Source organism: Corvus brachyrhynchos, unplaced genomic scaffold (genome assembly GCF_000691975.1).
Source record: "Corvus brachyrhynchos isolate BGI_N302 unplaced genomic scaffold, ASM69197v1 scaffold60, whole genome shotgun sequence".
Classification (NCBI taxonomy): domain Eukaryota; kingdom Metazoa; phylum Chordata; class Aves; order Passeriformes; family Corvidae; genus Corvus; species Corvus brachyrhynchos.
This window is the reverse complement of record NW_008236767.1, coordinates 1771087-1795121: the sequence shown is the minus strand read 5'-3', so window position 1 is coordinate 1795121 and position 24035 is coordinate 1771087. Positions and strand designations below refer to the sequence as shown.

General features: G+C 42.9%; 1 protein-coding gene across 3 annotated transcripts in view; it reads right to left on the bottom strand.

The window, feature by feature from the left end:
- Positions 1-24035, bottom strand: part of DTNA (dystrobrevin alpha) — a 193059-nt gene that overhangs the window by 146687 nt on the left and 22337 nt on the right. The window contains exon 2 of one of the 3 annotated variants that reach the window (XM_017727423.1): positions 22383-22456. The exons of the other annotated variants lie outside the window; for them this stretch is intronic. The gene's annotated coding sequence lies outside the window, so the exon portion shown is untranslated. The remainder of the gene's footprint in view (positions 1-22382; positions 22457-24035) is intronic. 3 annotated transcript variants of the gene reach the window in all.

Here is a 24035-nt window from a genome sequence, read left to right as displayed (position 1 = left end):
TGCCGATATCACAAAGCCTTTCCATGAAATGCCATTTAGGACACCAGTGAGTGCTATATTAATTTAGTTTAGTGAAGACAGCAAGAAGAAATCAGTAACAGCATTTCACCACCACTGGTCCCCACAATCAAAGCCATAGCAAGTGTGGGGTGAGTCATGTGTCTGGCTTGTTCTGCTTCCTTTGCAGCTGTGCCCTGTACACGCATGTGAACAGTGGAACACAAAGTGCTCAGATAATCCCCCACAACTGGGGAATGCATGAACTTGTCAGGTCACCTGGTACAGAGTAGGGTAAACCTAGGGCCAAGAAGATTGGTATTTTCAGGTACTGACAATGCTTTTACCCCACTTGCTAAGCTAAGCCTCTCTCATTTCTCCATATCAAATGTCTAGATGCAAAGTCTCCATTAGTATCTCAGATGGCAATTTCTTCCTGCCTGCATGAAGAAAGACTGTATACAACAAGCATTAAATCAAGAGCTTTCTTTGCTTTTGGCCCTTGTGTGTTCTTCCTGTTTGTAGAGCTCTGCTTACTTGTCCTTGCCTTGAGAAACAAAAGTTTACAATGGAACAGCACAAGAAGTCATAAGCTGCCACTTTACCATTAACTTCTGATTTTGTAACGGTTAATTTTGACTCCCATCATTCCTGTATAAAGAATCATTCCTGTATAAAGAAAGCCCCTTATTTTTTATTCGGAGTTGTGTCCTCCCTGTCTGTTCCTTCACTTTGCCCTTTGGCAGGCGAGACGCCCTAAAATAATCTGATGGACAGAAACACAATTGCTTTTACAAGCACAACACTTCATTATGTATTTGTTTTGAAAACAGTTTCCAAAGCTTAGAGTATGTCAGCAAAAGCCAAAGAAAGAGGGTTGATGTTGTCACAAGGTCAGCTCTTCGGAGACAGTAGGCAGCAGTGTTGGCACTCTGACAAATTATCACCATGGCAAAGATGGCAGCACTCAGGCAGTGATTCAGCTGCTTTGACAATACCAAGGCTCCAGCTAAATGTGAAGATAAGTTACTCATACTCCCTCTCACACACACACACACACTCTCACATGCACTCTACCTTGGGAGTTTCTTAATGTCTTTTTTGGTTTTTTTGGGTTTTTTTTTAATGAAGTTGCAGGGTTTAAGGAAAAATAGCAGCCATGTGCTTAAGGCTGATAGACCACAGTGAAAGCTCTTTCTCCTCATACACATACATTCTGTGCATATATACACACACCTACACAGACACCTCCTATTGACAGGATACTATTATAAACAGGCTTTTCCTTAAGTCACTGAAATGTGATTCTCAAAAGACTTCCTTCCTCTGTAGATAATTTCCATCTTCCCCTCTCATTAATGTAAGGGCTTTTGCACCTTTGTTTGTGGGGGGACAGACTGGAACAGCCTTCCCAGGCAAGAGACAGCATGCACAGGGACTGCACAAATGGGGATGGTTCAGTTTCCAGAGCCAACTGCTCAGTCCTGCTCCCCTTTTGCTCTCTGGGGAACATATTTTGGCTTCTCCCCTGTGCTCAGTTGCCAACATTTTTATGACAGTAATAGTCGTCACTAATTCTGTAAGTATTTCATACATACCTTGTCCTCTTGCTTGTACACAATGAATACGTGCATCTCTAGTGTTAGCAGGGCTGTGCTGTACCGCTGTACTCCACGTGCCACCAAAAAACTTACTGATGGAAGGAGATGTTTAGAGGCTATGCATAAAGTACAAATCCTCTTAAAACTACAATTTTGGGCAGGCTTTTGGAAGACTCTGTAAAAATGGACGAATTTCACTTGGGCTTTTTTATTGGGATATTTTGTTTTAAAGTCACTGCTTTTGTTTAATTTTGTGGGTCTGGGAGGACAATTTAAAATTTGCTGGAATGAAAAAACCAGCTTGAGATAAACTACCTCGAGTAAAGCCTGCAGACTTGCTAGGAGACAATGCCAGCACTATCTGCTCTGAAAAGCCTTTTTCCAGGCTGGAAAAAGCTACAAACTTCACTTTGCTATACAAGGTGCTTTGTTCTTAGTTTTGATATTTTAAAAAAAGCTTTTGTATCTATGTGTGCTCTGCAGCCTTGTCCTCGCTCCATGTTAGGGCAAGAATGGGGTGTGCATCGGCTGCCTCCTCTGCCTCTGCCTTGGCCTGCACCCAGCAGCTTGTAGCTGTTCCAGAGGAAAGGAAAGGAAACCCAGCACAGGGAGATCCCACACACCCTCACCAAGCCCCAGAGCTGGGACCATGTAGGGAGGATTCAAGCCTTGATTTACCATCCAAGATGTGCACCAACAGGGAAAATATTTCAGCACTTCTGTGTGAGCAGGTTTTTCCCCAGGAAAGGTACAGGGATGGCTGCTGAACTGTATGGGAATGCACATCCCTGTGCAAGGGCCAGGACCAGGAACAGCCCTGCAATTACCAGGGTGATGGGCAAGTCCACACCAGCCAAGCACTCATGGCACAGTGGAGGCTCTGCTGCTTCCTTGCCCAGAGGAGTTTACCCAAGGAAGGATTCTGTCTTTGAAGCATGACATGACCCAACTAATCAGCCTCCAGGGCAATGTGGGTCCCCACTGCTCTCTCCCCACTGGTAGCCCTTAGACTGCAGTGGGTACACAGTGTGAAGCAGGAGGATGCAGACATCTGGCTGCTTATAAAACAGCAGCATTAATAGGGTTTTCCTAGCAGTTGCTAATTCCAGGAAGTCTTCTCATTTTCCTACGAAGAGCCATTAAGAGGAGAACATAAAAAATACTCAGAAGTATTTCAAAACATAAGGATTTCTTTCTGGAAGTACTGGGGTCTTGGAATGGTTCAGAACTCTCAGGAACAAATCCCTAATGATGATAAGCATCTCTGTGATCTTATGCATCTGACACTGAAAGCTGGAATTCTGCACGAAGTTCTCCTGTACCACCAGCTTTAGTATGTGCATGTCTCCATCCTTCATAATCGGAGGTCATGCAGCCATGCACTCGCTGCCCTGCTGTTTCTTTATCCTTCAGTGGTTTTGGTGCTTGTGAACAGAACAGGCTGCAGACAAGCACATCACAGCTGAATGCTGTGCCAGTCTGGCTACTTCTCCCCTTCTTCCTCAGGATGCCTTTCCAGCAAGACCTGGACTTCTCTGGATCAGCCAGCGTGGGTTGCAGGAAGGTCTCAGTTTGCTCAGGCTGAAGCAGCATGGGAGGACAGGCAAAAAGCCAAGTCCACTGCAAAACTTGGCTGTTTTTCCAAAGGAGAGATTATCACTTTTTTCCCCTTTCAAGAAGATACTTGTCAAGGGAGTATTAGTGGAAAATGGAAAGACAGAGCTGTGTTCCTGGGCCTGTGATCAGGTATGATTACAGACAGAAAAGATAAATGTACTTTCAATGAGTGCAAGGGCCACTGTCAAAGCCACAGGAAAGGTGGAAGCATTCTCCCATTATGGGAGTACATAAAAGGCAGGAGAGAAAAGCAAGCCAGGCAGTGTTTTCAAAATGAGAACATACATATGGATGCAGGAGTCTAATTTTAATCACCCACATATGAAATGTTTGGCCCAGCTCCGAATCTCTTCTGAGCGGGAGCAGTTGTGTAGGATTCCCTTTCCTGGCAGGTGTGCAGGTTGTTCCCTCTCCTCTGCAGCGGGGTCCAAATGAACACTCTTGACTCTTCTCAAGGGGAAAAGAGATGCAAGAAGGAGAAGCTGCCCGTGCAGTAGAGCACTGGCTCCTCTCCGGCAGTGAGAACAGACATCAGTCAAAACTCTCAGCCTGCTGGCAAGTGGATTCCCCTCCCACCACCATCGCTGCTCCGCAAGCAGGTGGCCAGGTCTGGAGGAAGCCTGATTTCCCATCACCCACACGCACGCCGCTCAGCACAGGGATGCCAGTAATACTCCTGCATAAGGGTGGGAAGCAATCACTAACTCCTTGAGCTGGGGGAGAGTCTCTGAAAGGAGGGACTTCCTCCTTGCTAGGAGTGCCATATGCTGCCTTTTGCTTCAGAAAACTGTAAATGCACAAGAAAAGGACACTCCCTTTTTTTTTAACCCGATACCTATTTATCCCAGCCATGCTGTTCAACACACGCTGTTTACAACCAACAACATTAGGACTCTGTTATTATTCTTACAGGTCTTGGGCCTTCAAATAAAAACCATCCATGCCTTAATGAGGGGAAAGATACTACAAATAACTACAAATTACATTGCCCAGATGCAGAGCTTCTCCTTTTGTTACCGTTAGGCATCAGTCTGAAGATCAGCAGAAACGTGTTTGCTAAAAATTGATAATCACTGACTTCCTGTTTTATTTTTAATACATGCTTTGCAGATTGTCTTACCCATTCGAGGAAATGATAGCTCTCACTTCATTGCTGCTGACACTGTTCTGCTGCCTCACAGGAAAGAAAAGCAAGCAAAATAAGAGCAATCTCACAAGGATGTTAAGATGCATGTTTGTTGACCCAAGAGTACTGGACAAGAGGAGCGAGTATTGACCAGCAACATCTTGCAACCCTATTCATTATCCAGCTGCTGGATAAACAAGTAACATAAATATTTCATTGATTTTCAGGAACCTAAAGCATGAGCCATGGTACTGATGCTCAGAGACCTGCGAGGAGGGGAGAGGGAAATGCTAGAGAGGTTTTTTTCAGCACTAGCTGTGAGTAGCTCATCCCATCTCTGCTTAGAGATTTAAGGCCCAGTCACAGCAACACTATTAAAATCTTGGACAAAAATATTCCTTTAGAAAAATTAGAACTCCCATAATCTAATTGGAGCCAAAATCAAAGCAAATGGCAACAAAAACAACTCTGCAGTAAAAAGCTGAAAATGCTTATGAGGTCCTGAAAGCAAAATGCACCCGACAATGTGAATCACAAATCACTGCCAGCAGCAGAAAGTATTTTAACACTCTACTGATTTTGGAGTTTGGACTCAGTTCTGCTTAAAATTTTATAGGGTAAAAGCAATTCCAGTAATTCCCCTTTGTAAAAATAAATTTTCACAGGCATGCAAGTCTTGGGTTAACCAGCTCCAGGACTTCAGATCCTGCCTCAGTGAGAAAATTTTCAGAGATGAGATATGAAGGAACATTAAATAACTCTTCCCTTGCAAGCTAAAAATAAAACACGTGAATTCCTGCTTCCTTTCAAGATGCTAAAACAAGCCTTCAAACAGTTACTTGCAACAGTGTTTCACCGGTTTGTGCTACAACTCATCCTTTGCCTCAATTTATTTTCTGTCACTCCTTGGCAATTTGTACAGAAGGTTCAAAAAACAACTGGTATGGGTATTGGCCACCTATGGAAAATACGGCCTCTCTCAACTCAACAAATAACTCTTGCTGTGCTTGTTACATTACTGGACACAGAAAGCACATCCAGTTCCCCATCTCAGGCACACACTTTGCCAGTGTCCCAGCATCTAACACGGTCAAGGCTCCCCTCCCTCCACACCATGCCCACGCTGCTCTCCACACACCTGGCACAGGAGTTGGTAGGTGATCCAACACGTCCCTCATCCAAGAAGGCCAGGGCATTTTAGCGCCCGGAGCTGGACACTGCTCTGCGCACCAGCCTCTTAGCTTACACCAGGTATGTCTTTCACCACCAGTAAAATCTTATTTATACGCAAAATGGTGGTATAAAGCTTTTCCAGCATGGTAATGCAGCTGAGCGTGGATTCTTTGTGCTGAAATACTGCAGGGGAGTCTCCTGATTGCCTGCATTGATTCGAGTAGCATCTGCCTGCCTGCCTGCCGAGCCCAGGGCGGTGAGGAGAGCTGGAGCCAGCTGTGGGTCTGCCCTGCCCTACTGCTGCCAAGCGAGCAGGATCCAGCCAGGACCGAAGCGTTCTGAAACCTCAGCTAGGAGATCTCCCCCGTGCACGGCAGGAGGGAGGAGGGGGTCAAGGCAAAGTAAGAGCTGTGGCACATCAACCCCAGAGCACGACAGAGGAAGAGTCAGGCCACCATGCAGCCCTGCCAGTCCCACAGCCCCACAGGGATGGATCCAGCTCCCAGGGAGCCGACCTACCGAGCAGCAGATTTATGAGGAGGCGGAGGTGCGTGTGTGTGCTCCAAGGAGATAAACCCTGGTACCCTCCTGATTCATAGGCAGGGCAGTAAGAAGCTTTCCAAGGCTGAACATCGGTCAGAAACCGTTTTCCTTAATTGCCTATTTATTTTGTCCTTTAAAAGTATGCTGTCAAGAGAAAAGGCTGAATTACAAAAACACCTTATCTGTGTTTTTCAAAGATGTCATACTACTTAAGGGACTGGTAAATTTAGCTTTGCACACTGAATATTCAACTGACCTGGCCCATTTAAACCGTAAGACCATTCAAGCACAGCATAGTTCATTCTAGCACAAGGCTGTGCTAGAGCCCCAAATCCTAGCCTATGGAAAAAACCCAGAAAGTTGATGTTAAAAATGAGACAATAATTTATTTTCATTTACAACTGGTTAGTGAATGAGGGTACCAAATAAATATCTTCTAATTCAAGGAAACTGAGGACAAAACAAGACATTTAGTAAGGGCATTTGAGCACTTCTTTCCTAGCAGAGTCAATTACCTGAATAGAGTAAAGCACATACCCATGTGTTTACATGACCATTGGTGAGAACAAAAGAAAAATACCTACAACACTATGGGTTACCCCTACTGCTACATAAGAACTCAGTAATGGTTGGATAAAATCAAGAACTACTTTGCCATTTTTAAGGACTAGAGAGACAAAAAAATTTTAATGCTTTTTTTTTAATACTTTTTTTTCCTGCTAGTTGTCAGGAATGTCTCACAGTCTTCACCCTAAACTAGGTCCCTCTCCAAAGTATTTATATGCCAGCAATGTTGTATGTTCAGTGGTGTCTAGTCTGGGGCTAGAGATACACCAGGAAAGAATGAAATGACGGGAGAAATAATCTAAGATTTAGTTAGATCAAAGATCTATTAAGTTTCGAAAAAACCTGAAAACCAAATGCAGTACCAAATAATTTAGTCTTCAAGAGTTGATTAACTCTTTTCTAAAGATGAATTTCATACAAACCCCCCCCTACATTCCCCATCTTCCAAACAGTAACTTAGATAATTCTGCTGGGGATAGCAGGAGAAACAACACAATTTCCATCTCAATCCAAATACACAGATTTTTCCAGTCTGAACTCTTACTCTCTGAGTAGTGGTAGTGGTTGGCTGTATCTTCCCCCCCTGCATTTGGTCTTAATAGCAATTAAGTGGATTGGGTAATGACTCCAAAGCCATTACAAAGGAAATGCTGAGGACACCAACAGGGCTTGGTGGTTACTAATTCCATGACAAGGAAAGCAACTAGAACACTTAAAGCACATGATTAACAGTGATCAGAGATCAGCCACACGAAACTATGGAAGAGTTTCTTACTACTTCAGAAGGTCCAGCAATTCCCTGAAGGTAATTCAGACCTCCAAAAACAAAGCAGCTTGTGTAATTCTTCGATGACTCTCAGGTTCGATACACTGGACCACAAGTGGGGGGACCTGGTGAATTGATTACCAGCTGCAGTTGTCAGAGACAAAACTTAGCAAGAGAATCCCTCCTATTCAAGGGCATTGGGTAAAATGGAGAAACAAGTCTCTTCCCCTTAGCTCTTCCATTTAACACAAACAAACAAGGGCCAGAAATAACATTCCAGAGGGAATGTCTTTTTTCTTCTTTTTGGACTGTATTTTTATAGAAATTGGAACACACTGGTTCACATCCTAGGACCCACAGGACTTCTCCTACAGATAGTATTACTTTTTAAAACCACTGAGGTGGGCTGCTGTGCCATGTCCAGATCCCCCGCTACCAGCTGACCCATATGGCCACACACCATGGTCAGAGAATGCAGATCCAAGGTCTCCTAGGGAGACAATGCCACCAGAGAGAGACTTTGAGTTTTAATCTTCTTCCTTGGCAACTATAAACAATGGAAAAATTAAGTAGGTGGTTAACATCCACACTCAGGTGGCTGCTCTCACAGGAACAGGAGGAATCTTCTGGAGGCAGCAACTGAACTGTGCCACAGACCTGCAGAGTGGCTGGGGTTGGGAGGGACCTCTGCAGGTCATCTGCTCCCACCCCCTGCTCGAACAGGGCCACTCAGAGTTGCTTGCCCAGGACTACTGATGTCCTACCCAGGAACTGCTCAGTTCTTTCCAGCATGATAGCACTACATTTACAACATAATTCTCAGGGTAAGCATTAAAAGCAGGGAATTTGTAAATGCTAGGACAATAGCAACGTTAAAGAAGAGCTAAAATTATCTTCAAAGTTTAGTTTATAAGCAAAACAGATGCTTCACAGTGCCACAGTTCTGCTATATGTCCCTGCACAGATGCAACAAAAAGCTGAAGCACTAATTTTCTGATTTGAAAAAAATTGTGTTGTTGAAGTTAAATAACAGCTGAACCACAGAGAACCCAGGAAACAGGGCAGTCTATTTAGAGCATTAACGACATTTTGTTTACTGCTTTGGATGAATTCATCATGCAAACAGTCCAAAGTGAGATCCTGGCAGGCTCTGAACATGCTCAGAGAGGCTGAGGCCAGAGACATTCTACATCCATATTAGGCTGTGGATCAAGTCCTGAGCTGGATACAACAGTTCTGCTTTGCCTGAGACTTTAAAAACCCAACGATGGTAAATTACATGGAGAATCACCATCATCCAAAACTTCATTTGATCACACTATGGGAGTGTTAACTGTAGAAGCATGAAACTATGAACACTGAACTGGAAACCGAAGCTCCCACATTACCAGACTGAAGGAGGATGAGCGGAAGGATTCTTGTGCCCAAGGAAAATGGAAATATTTGCAAATTAAACTAGAAACTTTACCCCAAAGCATGAATCTCATCTATACGTCAAATGAAATTTTTGATTTATGCCAAGGAAACTACAGAAGTAGCCTGCTTACTCAGCACAGAATTTATTTCTAAGAAAAGAAATAAATCTACATCCCTAAGAATGTCACTATGTTTATTGTTATGATTAAACTGCAGAGTGCTCAGCAGTTTCAGTTGGCCTACACAGCAGTGAATTTTTTTTCCTTAAGCCTTTGGATATTGTGGGTAACACAGAACTATAAAATGGTTTGTGTTGGAAAGGGCCTTAAAGATCATGTAGTTCAAATCCCCCAGGCCACGGGCAGGGACACCTTCCACTAGACCAGGTTGCTCACAGCCCCTTCCAACCTGAACACTGCCGGGGAGGGGCATCCACAACTTCTCTGGGAAACCTGTTCCAGTTTCTCACCACCCTTACAGTAAAGATTTTCTCCCTAATATCTAATCTAAACCTAAGCTCTTTCAGTTTAAAGCCATTCCCTCCCCCTTGTCCTATGCCTACATGCCCTTGTAAAAAGTGTCTCTCTCTTTCTCCAGCTCTCTTGCAGATCCCCTTTAAGTACCACAAGCCTGTTCCAAGGTCTTCCTGGAGTCTTCTCCAGGCTGAACAACACCAACTCTCTCAGCCTGTCTTCATATGAGAGGCGCTCCATCCCTGCGATCATCAGTGAGACAGGTGGAACCAGGACAGGCAGCACTACTATGTTTAAGCTTTCCCACAATGACCATTATTACAGTATTTGAAAACAACAACTTGGGCAACCAGCAAACAGATCTTCACATTACACTTAAAAATGGATACAAACTTTGTGCAGTTAACTTTAACAGTCTGTGTGGAATTGTCTGCTTAGTATCGTGCACATCAACAAATATTTCCTTCACAGCCATGACTCAGGAAAACTCCTCTGAAAAGGAATGAAAGCTGTGCAGTGCCAGTCCTTCAGTTCACCTCCTCACTGTGATTTCTCTCACATCTACATACAAGCACATCCTGACGCAATTTGGATCTATTGGAATGGATGCTGACAAGCCCTGGAAGCTCAGTCTCCTTCCAAAACCAAATTTGTCCCATTTGGATTGTTTAGCTGTTTGCACACATACATTGGTAATATCTGGCAACGCGGGGACAACGGAGCTACGTGTTGTTACTTAAACCACAGTAATATCACCATGTTATGTGCATTGAGGTACCAATAAAAGGTACCAATAAAAATACTTCTTTGGAAACAGAGGAAACAGAATTCCAGATATAGAGGAATTGGAAAAAAAAAAATTAATGCCAGAAATTAGGGCTTCAGTGATTTACTGCAGCACACCGAGTATAGTGCTGGGCCCAGGAGATAAACTTTTTTATATCCAATGTCAAGATTTCCCCACAAATATTTTCATGGCTTTTGAAAGCAAATGTATAATGTGTCTTGGAAAACCCTGCTGACAGCAAGATCCTGCCCAGCAGAAGAAAAGCAGTCAAGCTGGGCTCTGGCTTTTCCCAGAGCAGATTTGTTCCAGCTTAACTCGGGAGCTGTTAGGGGGGCAGGTTGCCCAGAATTATTCAATAACCTCTTACAGCATTCAACAGGGTTTATAGCCACATCTTGCAACACCATGGAGAGTGACAGCAACCAAACCATGGTTTCTTCTTTATTTGGTCCCATCTCCCTGATAAGAATATGTCTATATTAGTAAGTGAAACCGGGCAAGGACATGCTCCTGAGAGCTGGAGCTGTTGCCTGCACTGCTACAGCACCACAGCGTCCCTGGCACGGTTTTGGCCCTAAACAGCCCTCCTTCCTCCAGAGGGCTCCTGGGCAGAATTTGGGAGTTTGCAGAGTCCAGAGACATTTCCAGCAGGCTGTTTGCTTGTGGCCACCCTACCCTAGAGACTGAGTTCAGTGGTATGGACACGTGCTGTGCCATCCCAGCCTGTCCTGGTGCCAGAGGAATCTCTCTGGTGTGTTTACTAGAACAGTGTCTCAGTCAGTGAGTTATTTAGTATGTTGAGGTCTCCACCTCTTCAGCTAGATATATGAATCTGGATGCCAGAGCTCTTTCCAAAATGATGTAAAAATGACATGCTGCTTAAAAAAGCCCATTTCCAAATCAGATTTTCTCTCAAAAGTATTAATAATAATGGTAATCAGAGCAGCTGATTTATCTGAAAGAATTGCAGCTTTCCTTGCAATCTTAAATGCATGTCCTCCATATCCATAAGTGAGAATCCTGATGGGTTGCTCAGACCTAAAGCTACTTTGATGGAGATTATATCCTTTATACTCACTGTTTCTGCACTTTTTTTTTTTTTTTTTAATGAACTGAACACTAAGGTGCTCTTAGAAGCCAGAATCTGACCCAATTAGGGCAAACTCTGGCCTTCTTCTCCAGCACTGACCATATGCTTGGAGCAAGAAACAAAGACAGAAATGACCCTGTCCAAGAAATTGCCATGCTCTGGGATATATACAAACAAAACTCTTTGGCAAGCCAAGGCAATGCATAAACAGAACTCATAAAGGCTGATTTGCCTCATAAAAGGTAAACTTCAGTTTTAATAGCTTCTCTAAGAATCCGTATTTCACATTCAAGTATCCTTAATTCCAAACAGAGGTTATCAAATGAAAAGAGGTGGAAATAAGGTAGGACACATCCTAGGAGAGTATGAAAACAAAGATGCTGTACAAAATACTAGCTTCTGTTCCTGAGTGTAGAAGGACTGGAAGTGTCTTTTAGCTAGAAAGAAAAACCTCAAACAACACGGTATTTCCAAAGTAGTTTTGGTAGTTGCTGTGCTGGCTATCGACTGATGACATATGCAGGGGCACTTTCTGTGAATGAGCAGTATCTCATTTCTTCATGCTGTGCCTATATTGTTTTTTTCTGTTCTGCTGCATAAGGTGTAAATTCCTGGGATGAGCAGCACATCTCATGGTATCACATATCCTGAGAACTACATACTTTATCTGAGAGTGGGAGTTTTCGGTCCTTTATCATGCAGCCAGAGGCAAAGTTTCATTTCCAAAGTTATGTTTAGTGTCAGCAGAGTGAGTCTACTTGAGCTGACATCCTAACTCCACTTCCCAGCTGATCATCAGAATGGTTTAGTTGCTTAAAGGCCACTCGATTAATACAGCTGGAGAGTGACTGTCACAGAGTTTTATTTCCAATTGCACAGCCAAGATAGTAAATTTTTTTGGATCTAGGACCTTTTTTTTCTTTCTTTTAAGTCTTTTTCTCTGAATCCATCTGTACACAGCAACCTGAATTCTGTTTGCAAACAAAATCATAGAATCACAGAATGGTTTGGGTTGGAAGGGACATTAAAGACCACCTAGTTCCAACTCCCTCCACCAAAGGCAGGGACACCTTCTGCTACACCAGGGTCTCAGAGCCCCATCCAACCTGGCCTTGAACGCTTCCAGGGATGGAATCCACAGCCCCTCTGGACAACCTGTTCCAGTGCTTCACCATCTATGTATTTCTTCCATATACCTAACCTAAATTTCCCCTCTTTCAATTTGTACCTATTAGTCCTTGTCTTGTCATTACAGTTCCTGATGAAGAGCGCCTCTCCAGCTTCCCTGCAGGCCCCCTTCAGGTACAGGAAGGTTGCTGTGAGGTCTCCATGCAACCTTTCTCTTCTCCAGGCCGAACAGTCCCAAATTTCTCAGCCTGTCTTCACATGGGAGGTGCTGCACTCCCCTTACCAACTTTGTGGCCCTCCTCTGGACTCACCCCAACTAAATGCTGTGGTAAGGCTCTGGTCAGAGCACCTGGCAAGTGGCAGGACACCAACAGAAAAATCCTGCTTGTGCTCTGATCTCCCAGTCCCCTCTCTGGCCGCTAGCGAACACCCAGCTGCTACTTCTCATCAGAGACACTAAGATTTGTATCTCTGCTGCTCCTTTTGTACTGAAGTCGCCTATACACTGCATTATAGTTCAGACATCAGAGTGAACACTGTGAGTCTCGGCTTATGCCAACAGCTATGTCAGTTTTAGGGTAAGTGCTGGCAACCTCAGCACCATACAAGCAGAGAAGATGACTCTGGCACCCAGCCTGGCCTGCACAGCAGTTATTTCTGTACACACGAAACCACTTGCAACAGCAATATAAACTCACAGTTGCTCGTATCTGCACATCAGCTCATGCTGTTCAGCACCCTTCCTTTTTGTAACACGAAGTTAACAATTTTCCTGCATTATTACATGGGAAAAATGTTTATCCATGGAATTCACCAGTTACTCTCCTGTCTTAATTGAAATATTTTTGTCTAAGCAGCTGGTAATCCATTTATTCCGGTAAGATTTAAGTTGAAATAATGACTGAGTTCAGCACAGCTTTCTGAACCCCTTAATACATTGCTATACCAAGGCCTGTGGGTCACGACACAAATTAAAGTATGTGCAACTGACAGTTTCCCTGAAGACGTCAGAAAGGCAACCTTTGTCTGGAATAAATTGCTGGGATGTAGGATGTCTTCTTTTTACTTGTTTCCAAGCATGTATTCCTCTGTAGCTGGAGAATCTGCCTCACATTAATAAAAGGCTATGTCTTTAATGCACCACTCAACTATGCTATTTTTAGTTGTCCAGTTGATTAATTATTTTATAACTTTGGAAACTGTTTGTAGAGTGGAGTCACTGAGACATACTCATACCCTCTCCATGCTCTTTATGCCCTGGCCAGGACATTTCTCATCGAGCAGTCAAGAAACATGGGGTCCAGTGAAGTGGAATGCATGACAAGCAAACACAGAAAATCTTATGACAGAGGTCCGGAAAACATCTCAAAGCCTTGTTATTACAGAAAACTGGGGGGAGGACCTGTTGATTTACGCATCTCTTTAAGATGCTACAACTCCCATTTGCCAGAATTTTGTTTGTGTTTTCATCAGGTACAAGTTGAGTTTGTAAAAAGCACGATTTCCTGCAAACTCTGCCTATGATTTATCCTTAAACCATTGCTACCAGAGAGGAAACTGAAGCAGGAGCACTGAGTCTGAAAGCCAAGAAGGACTATATAAAGGTGATCTTCTGAGGGGAAAGTGATCTCACAGCATTATAAATTGCAAAGTTATTTTCCATCATAAAGAACTTATTTAGGCAGATGTAAGAGGATTGGAGGATCAATAGAGAAATGTATCCAGAAGGATTGTGCAGCCTGGTAAAAAACATTAACTCTTTGCTATCCCCACTATGAAATATTCACATTGGTCTTAAGCAAATCTACTCATCTGAATAAAATACAGTAAGCATGGGGCATTTACTAAGTAGGAAATAACATTCATTTGACCAAACTGAACAAAACAGACATTGAATCAAAAGGCTCTTTCTGAAGAAAAGGGAGATTGCTAAAAGAGAACAGCAACAACAAAAAATGCAGAACTGAGCAGAGGTGTAATCCTAACATCAAACACACGGATGACAGCAGGATTATTTTCTACTCAGTATTGGCCCAATGCGCCATAACAAAGGTTTCAAAATATTCACATATTTATTCTCCCTCTGTTTGTCCTTTTCCCTGTGACATCTGTTCAGCTAAGTATGGAAGTATGGAAAAACCCAGATGTTTGGAAAAGCAGTGCTTCATAAACCAAAATGGAAATGAACTTAGAATGTAAGCCACTTTCCTTCCCCCGACACAGCGCCGTCCAAGAACAAGAAGAATCCCTCTCCTACTCCCTGCTTGTCCTACCGGAATGCTGCCAGAAGCATAGATGCTATGTATACCTCATGTGAGAAAGATGGGGAAGCCCAGTGTCCTTTGGGATCCTCAATCAATGTTGTTGAATGCTAAGCAGTGTAATTACTACAAAGAAACTAGAGGTTCTGTCACCTTTACTCCACAAAACAAGGACAATGACACACTATATGCAGAATTACTCCTGAGCAATTCAGTAACAACAATGCTGTGTGCTAGTTTGCTTTAGCAGCCTTGGTGTTTAAGAGACTGGAGATGTCAAAGTTCATGCTGCCTGTGAAGCTGCAGCATTTCCCTCGGTGTGTGCAAGACTTACAGTACAGTATTTGACTTCTCAGTACACACTTGTGTACCCGAAGCCACGTGAAGACAAATACAGAAGAAACCTTGACAACTGCTCAAGGAGCAAGGAACAACGTGGGTGCCATAAGCACGCTTGGAGGCTCTCCAGCACCTGTAGAGAGACTGGTTCCATCAATGATCTTCACCTGCAGCCAGTTCTTAACATGGATAAGGTGCTCTGGATTTGTTTCCCCTTGAGGGCTACGGTACAGGCCAAATGCGGGCAGATTTCCATAGGGACAAATAAGAGAAGTACTACTCGTGCAAAGGTCATGTGCTCTGCTGAAGTTTAGATCCTTGTTCCAATGTAACAGAACACTAAAGCACACCAAAGAAAATAATCCAAGGTTTTTTTTAAATGTGAAGAAACCCAACTTATTTTTATGCCTGCCTTGTTTTCAGTCTTACTGAATCACTTTTGCTAAAATATTCCAAAAATAGTCTGGCTGAGGAAAACAGCTGGCTAGAAAAATTTCAGTTCAAACATTAAAAGTTTTACAAATACTCTGAAAAACTATAAGGTACTATAATGAGAACTGCTGGGCAACTTTCCTAATTGGTGGTGCTACCAATCTACTACACAGTCAGGAATTTTCATATTTTATTTATCACAGACTACACTATCAACTACCCTCCACTGAGCTGAAAACAGGCAGTAAAATAAAACCAGGAGGGAAGCAGAGAGCGAGCAGAGCTGCCAGCTGAACCTGGACAAGCCCAGTAAAACTGTTCTGTGGCCAGCCTGGCCAGTGAGAGACACCGAAACAAGGACAGTTTCTTGTGTCTGCCATGTCCTTACAAAGCTATACCAGACACATGCACATCGCCCTGACAGAGAAGGCTTTCACAACATGAACAGTCTGTACCTCTCCCAAGGTCATGTGCCTGAAACCCACAGCCAGTCAGACTGACGCTTGAATACGAGTGGAGCCGTACAGGCTGTCGAGATAAAATTATCACAGTCGTATTTCAGCAGACTGAAAAGAAACCTGAGATGCATGTTCAGATTAGCTGCAAGAAATAGGATCCCTGGACAAGCAACAGGCAATCCTATCAGCATGCTGTAAGGAAAACTGGAGCAGGTTTCACATAAACCAACCTCTGGAGAAAGAGGAACAAAATAGTTCCTTCTTCTGCAGCAGTAAATGAATGTTTCCAGAGCCGTGTGATGACAGTGTGGTCAGGACTGTACCTCAGATCTATCTGTATGACTAAAAGGAGCACTCGGCACTGAACTGTCCTTCCTTAATTCACTGGACAGACCTAAAATGTTTCTGCAGGGACACATGTAGGACACAGAAGATCCCACCTAGGAACTAATTTCTGAATGTACTGTTTACAATTCTCAGAACAACTCCAATGAAGTGAAAACTGGTGAAGATTTAAGAGCTTGACTTATTTTCTGCTAACTCAAAAAAAACCCAACAAACAAGTAGCTTGTGATATGTTCTTGAGACACTTCAATGTGTTTGTGTGCGTAAGCTATGATAAAAAGACGAAGTTTTAGAATTTTTAAGTTTCCGTTGTGTAATAAATAGTGGGTATTACAAAAATTTTAGTATCTTCAGGCTGGGGAAGACTACATTTAGGACTGTGATAACCAATGTAATTTCCTGAGGTCATAAAGTTAAGCTGTAAAGTTCTTGCATCAGGTCAAGAGAACCCCTGACACACCAGAAACTCCACTTCATGATAAATTACAGTCAGATAAAGCTGTCATTTGAGAGATTACAATACCAATGCTCTACTCAATAACCATACTTGTACAGCATGTTGCTTTTACGTCCATAAGTGGGTTTTTGCACCTCTTACCTTCAGTAATGGGTGATCCTATCTTTGGAGTGCCTGTTACACTAATATGAAGTGACACTTCCTTACCAAGGTTCAAATCTTAGTTGACCTTCCATTCCGCCCTGGACAGGCGAATGAATCGGACTGTCAATTTTGTAATAACTAGTTGAATTTCCCTTTTAATAAGATTTCCAGTGCAGATTCTTTTGTGAGCCATTCTACCCATCAATTTTTTATAGGGTCAAAAGAACTGTTGTTCTGGATCATGCATATGGCAGCATAAAATAAGGATAAATTACAAGTACAAGATTTGATGAACAGGAGACATAAGATAAGAAATACACCTTCAATAAACAGTTGAACTGCGAGTACTAAGGTCTGGCACTGAAAAACAGAACAGGAGATATCTGGTAAAGAGAGTCATGCGTGACTGCCATGTGGACTTTCCATGGCCTTCAGAGTTAGAGATGCTCAACATCTCTGAAAATCAGACACAAAAGGTAATATTGCATTTAAAGCCATGGAAATTTTATGTATGTAATGCACTGTCTCCTGCCACCCATATTTCTAGAGCATAAACAGGACTATTTAATGAGTGAAAAAGGAATGCATTTATGAATGAATGGATGTGTTTTCCAAAAAGCCATTGGGGCAAAGAGCAGTAGCTGTCAGAAGAGTGCGGGCTTCCTTTCTTAACAGACAGTCTGATCTCTTTTGGCATTTGATCCCATGAGGAAAGCTAAATCATAAAGCCATCTTGGAATACCTTCACTTTCAAGGTCTCTGTCAAAGACCATCTCCCCTCCCTGTCCCACAACCACACCATCCAGTTTATTCAAGAATGCAGCTGCTCCAGTGAAAACAAGAGGGAATGCCTTTCTATCATCACTCCTCAACCAGAGAGTCTGTGAATGGCACATACATGCAGCACTTTGGCCTATGGAGGGGTCATGAAAATGGGAGAAACAGAAGAATCACTACAGAATGATCTCAAAGCACAGAGCATGAACCAGCTGGGGTATTCATCACAATGGGGCTGAGGATGATATCAGAGCCAAAACAGATTTGGTTTAATTTGTAAAGCTCACATGGTATCATCCTGCTGATGTGATAGTTTTAGCCAAGTTTCACTAGACAAACTCATTTAAATATGCCTGTCATTTAAAATACTGCTACAGGAATCACAACTGCTGCATTTTCCAGCAAGACAAGTAGAAGGGATTTAGGTGGGAACTAACTTATTTGTTGCACAGACTTTTCTTCCTAGAAAAATGGCTGTTTCTTTTGCCCAAACTTTAGCACTTAAAAAAGAAGACAGTTTACAAGTGTTGAATCTGTTCTCTCCTGCTGCTTTTGCCACTTCCTGCAATATTTGGAATGTCCTGCTCTTTATTTAAAAGATAAGTTACGAGACATGGCGAATAATTTCCCACCACATACCTCTTTGTTGCCTACATCAACATGGGAAATTAAATGACCCAGACTGTACCTTCATTCTACTAATGGAGAGGAAAGCTGCTTCAAAACAGTTGCATTCTGCAGCTGGTCCTTTCCTTTGCCCTGTTTCTCCTCCAAAGCAGGGGAGCAGAGGCAGAGATGCCCAGGGAAGAGTGCTCTGCATCTCTGCCCAGTGGTGACAGAATTCTTAATGATAATATTTCTACTCCAAAAGCACGAGTCAGACCAGACCCTGTGCTGGAAAGGTTTCTCACTCTTCTGCCTTCACCACGAATGTGTACCATCCCAGGAATGTCTCCATGGGCCATGATTGACAGACCCCAATTTCTCTGCTTCCTCCCTGAGCTGTGCAGGTACAAGGCAGCAGGTTGGTTTCAGCTTCAGCAGTTGCTAAAATGCTGTGCATTGTCACTGGGCACAGTGTGGTGCTAAGTGAGCTGTGCAGCTCTTGACTGGTGTTGGGAGTACATCCCATCAGCCTGGGGAAGGCACAGAGGGGAGCTCATGTTGCTGTCTGCAGACACATGTCCTACGTCTGAATGGGGAGTGGGGACACTACACCTTCATGCAGGCAATTCAAAACAAGATTTTTTGAAGCTTTCTTCTTCCCTTCCCTTCCCTTCCCTTCCCTTCCCTTCCCTTCCCTTCCTTTCCCTTCCTTTCCTGTTCCATTATTTGAAGTGTGCATGTCTAAAGCCAGCCCCAGGATAAAGCCTTGTGAAGAAACGGTAACTCAGCTAGATTTATCAGACTTCTGCTCATTTGAGAGGTCTGCTTGTAACCACAGATGACCACAGATCCTGACTGCGAAAGTGTCTCAGAAGACAACGTCTTTGATCATGAGAAGTTCTGTAGAAATTAAGAAGCACCAAGCACACCGTGAACTTCTCTTAAAGACAAAAGCTTGTTGAATTTATCCGTACACATGTATGTGTATATACACATGCATACATATATACCCAGTCTAGAAGTACCTTAACCTGGAGTCACCCAAACTACTATATCTGAGCTTTTGCTTTTCAAATCTGTGACAAGAATGTGAGGATGAAAACTTAGAAAGTTTCAAAAGCCCACAAACATCCTCAGTGAACAGGCTTTTCACATCCTCACATCCAGAGTATTAAAAAAAAATCATTTTAATAACTGACTCCTTATAAATGATTAATGTGTTGTATTGCATGTAAGTGCTCTCCTATTTCTAGGAATATCTTGTTGGGTAATAGTCTCATTTGTGATTCATATGCATGTTCTTTTATAATTGCAGTGAAACAATGGTTTCTGGGTAAGTGGTTTTTAAAAGTTTGTTGGGTGCTACAGGAGATCAAAGTATAATAAAACTTACATGGAAGCAAAAACCGTGCACAAATAACAGCACCAGCTTTAACAAAGGACTGAATAAACACGTGCAATTCTAAACAGGATGGACTGAATTTTTCATCCTGTCAATTCATCGTGGAAGGCTCCATTCAGATGAAAAGGCTGAGCAGATAAGCCTGCATGTATCACCACAACCATTTGTTTCAAAAACATACATACACAAGCCTGGGTTCCTATGGGCAGGGAAACTCTCACTGCAAGATGCCAACACAGATCTTTACATGCAGAGTTTGGGATCCCCTAAACAGAGTAAATGCACGTGTAAAAGCAGCCTCAGCAAATAGCAATGACTAAACCAGGCAATCTTTATTTCAGTGGGCAGAGGCCAGAGCAGCTGGGATGACCTCAAGTTCATATCCCAGCACCATCAAGAAGCAGAAAACAACTGCCAAATATGTCAGATGTGACACTTCAAGATCTAGTCACCTGTTGTTTTGTTTTAGTGAGGGAAGACATTGAGGCAGTGGCTGGGAATGACATTTTGCTTTGCTGTCAGAAGTAAAAGGAAATATTGTAAGCATGGAGTAAGTAGAGCATTGAACTCTTAACAGCAGATCACCCCCAAATTCAACCAAAATTCCTCACAGCTTCTTCAGAACTTCTACTACTGCCCATACAACCCTGGCGGGGACTCTTGAATCTCATTTATTAGTGCCAAAACCTAGGAAAAAAAAAAGGTTTTTCAGCTTAGCCATCTGCATTCAGAACCAAATTGTTCAGCTGAGGGGCCTCAGCATTTTTAACAGCAAAAGCAAATTGCAAGTGCAGTGATCAGCCAGTGAGTAGCAGTCTTTGTGGAACTTCTCATTCATCCAGACTGAACACAGAACACACAGGTTAGCTTATTGCTTCCCAAATATCAAATAAAAATAAAATATGAAGAGGACAGCCTAATTCTGACTTAAACAGGACAGAACAAAATGTGGAGGAAAACAGGACAGAACAAAATGTCTTAAAAGTAAGGGGCCTTTTTTCCAGAAAATTACGCAGTTAGAAGTTATAAATTTGTTCAGAATAAAAGGCATGCAGCAAATAATATATTTTACCTATATAAAGCTTGGTTTTGAGCAACTGTACTGAAATGCAGTGTTCTGAATGCAATATCCAAGTATCACAATAATCATTAATACAGAGCTATATGAATATTATTTTGTCAAAATAAACTACAGAATGGAGAAATCTTAGAGGCTTAAATTGCTCTGGGATTTCTGTATAGCCTCTTTGCAGAAATAGTAACCCAAAACGTAATGTGAGAAAAGCAGCAACTAAGGACATTCAGACTGAATGTCTTTCTTCACTCCCAGGTGAACAGAAAGCACCATGACTTGTGTCCAAATATTTTGAAAGGATCAGTACAAAGGAGTGACAGGTATTAAAGACATCACCTACCTTCCACGATTACATGAACTGTATCAGACTGAAGAAATAAAACTTTTTTTCCCCCTTCCTATGGTAGTTATTTTCATTCTCCTCAATAGCAATCTAGTCTTCTATGGAAGGTAGTGGCATTTTAAAACCTGAAGTGTGAAGGTCATGAACTGAATTAACACCAAGGGTAAAAAATAATTTTAAAAATGTAGTACCAATATTTATACAGCAGTTTAAGAGGCCATAATCATTATGAAGTCTGTGTAATTGTTTGTGTATATGAAGGGCTTCAGGGGGATGAAAACTGTAGTAAAATTTGATGTGCCTTGTAATCCCTGGATGAACTGCAAGGCCCTGCTTGCAGGAACAGCTCCTGCACTAGGAAACACTGCTCTGTCACTGGGAGAGATATGCAGGTGAGACTGTCCAGCCATGTCTCAGCTGTGGATGCCAGGAGCCCTGCCAGGCCTGTGTGTGTGCCAAGCTGCCACCTCACAGCCTGGGACAGAACCAGGTAGGACCACCCATACACCCTGCCCTTGCACTGCACTGGGGGAAATCCAGGAATACCAACAAAACCAGCAAAGTGGTGCATTCAACAGGCTCCTTGGTGTGGACAGTGGAGGGAGCAGGAAATGTCCAAAATGTGCCTGCAGTGCTGTTGGCACCAGGCTGGGACACGTGAGGCCAGTTCTCAGCACTCTGCAGGATCGCAGGTAAAGGCTCGCATGTTCCTGTGTTTCTGCCTCCCTCTCGGGTGTCAGCTCTCACCCAGCCCCGTGCAATCAGCAGCATCGCTCTCTCACTGTGTCTGCATGCTGCGTGACTCAGTGTCGCCTGCACTTTCATGCTCTACTGTTATACAGTACAAACAGGGAAAGTTTTCTGCTGAGGCAACAGTCAGTACAAAGCTACCAGAAAGACTCCAAGCAAAAGTCACCCAGAACAACAAAAGAGAATTCAGGGTGCACAAAACAAGTCTACACTGTTAACAGTGTTGTGTGAATAACTTACCAACCTTTTCTACCTCTACTCTCTGTGCTTTAGTAGCAAAAGGTATTGGGAAGGACTCAAAATGCTTCAGCCTGCCTCTAAGAGACTAAAAATCTTCACAGAAATTGCATATGGAATTCCTTTTCTTTTATAAGCTTCAGAAAAACATGTTTTGAAATCCCCAGTGTTCTTCCATCACTGTGGAGGTGACTAAATGTAGCAAAGAGCAAAGGTATTACAGGGCAGATTCTTCTCTGCTTTTCATTACATAGTACAGCTGCTCACAACTGTACCATGAGTTCAAAGCCGCAACATGAACTGTTACTGTCTGACAAAACCTCTGAACTTTGTATCAAAAAGCACCCAGCGACATTTTGAGAAGCGTTTTTTTTATCTCCGAGAAGAATGTTTTCAAACATAAATCGTATTTCTTAAAGCCACTGCCAGTACCCAAGCACTCCCCACGAAGACAGATAACACCGCACCCTACCCGCAGAAATGATGCTCCTCCGATCGCTTGCTCTGTTCCCTGCTTCGTCTGCCTCAGAGTGCTCAGATCAGATCCTGCCCCAGAGAAAAAGCAGAGTCAAAGGCTTGTGATACTCAGAGCTGAGTCCTGGAGCCAGGCTGCAGGAGGATCAAGGAGTACTGGGCTGAAGCAGCTTGGATGGGAGACGTATCAAAGTACACTATTGCTCACCCATCACACATAGGTAATTGAGAGCATCTCAGTTTGAAACTGCTGGTCACCATCTGGTGATAAAATATGGAGATGCCAAGTGAGTTAAAGCAAGCTTGTGCATACCAGCATATTTTAGTTACACTACATAATGAAACCCATCATCACCTTCATTCATACTGTGGTGTCTGTCCCAGCGTTGCAGTTTCATACAATTTGCGTTAACTTTTTCTCTCCTTAGCTTCAATTACAAGCCAATTTCATCTTTCCATCATACACACATAAACATAACCTTCCAATTCAAGACACTTCTAATATGAAAGGAATTCAAGTGCAAAAGAGAGCAGCTGAGACCTACAAAGTCATGCCACTCCTAAAAACAGGCACAGAAGTCAGGCATTGGCATGAATTTGCTAAATGATGCAGAATTAAAGTGTTAAAGAAAAAGACAGGAGTCTGGCCCTTTCCCTACTTCACAACTCTTCAGTATGAATTACTGAATCCTGGGACAGCAGCAAGATGAAGCCCAGCTGACCTTTAAAACAATGAATAATTTCCGAACATGGCAAGATATTTTAAATATACATAACAGCTTTAAACACCCAAAGCGCTCTCCTCTTAATTATTTTTGCTACATCTGAAATATCTGAGGAAAATGTAGATGATATCTCTAATTTGTTAATTACCAGCTGGCTTCTACCGTGCATTATTAAGCTACTATGGCTGTGACTAATGCCTCTGACAATACCAAATTACCAACAACACCTTGTGGAGGAATGTGACCTGAGCAGCCTAGAAAGGACTAGCCACAGGTGTTTATTTTCAGATAAAGATGGTTTATTAACTCAGGCATAAGACAGCAAACATTAAATACCACAATAATGCCCAAGTATAGAGGAGGAGGGCTGCACCCCAAACCCCACATGCTGCCTACCCCATGAGCACTGCCATGCCCCGTAGCTGCAGACACCTGCATCTCACTCCCTGCTCATGGCACAGCTGTGGAGGAGGAAGGGCACTCAGGATTTTTCTCTGGAGGTGCTTTAGCTGCAGCTGTGGCTCCCTGCCTGGTGGCTTGGGCAGGGGTGCTGGATTTGCAGAGATGTACATCACGCCCATGTTCAGGACTCCTCCACTTCCAGCCCAGCAGTCCCAAAGGCTTTGAAATATGGAAGATGAAGACAAAGGAAATGTATTTGCCCACAGAAGGTCCCTCTGCCCAGCCCATGCACTGCCCTTTTCCTCTCACCTTTGAATACAAGTCTTTTTTTTTTTTCCCTTTTTTTTTTTCTTTTTTTTACTCTAAGCTTTCTGCCAAATTGATTAAACTAATAACATTATAGCTTGGACAGGAACTTACACATCTTAGTTGTAAGTGTGTGAAATAACATTACTCTCCTTTCCAAATCCTCCTGGAGGGGTTAGGAAATCCAGTCTTCTCTTGTGCAGTTGCATTATAAAATT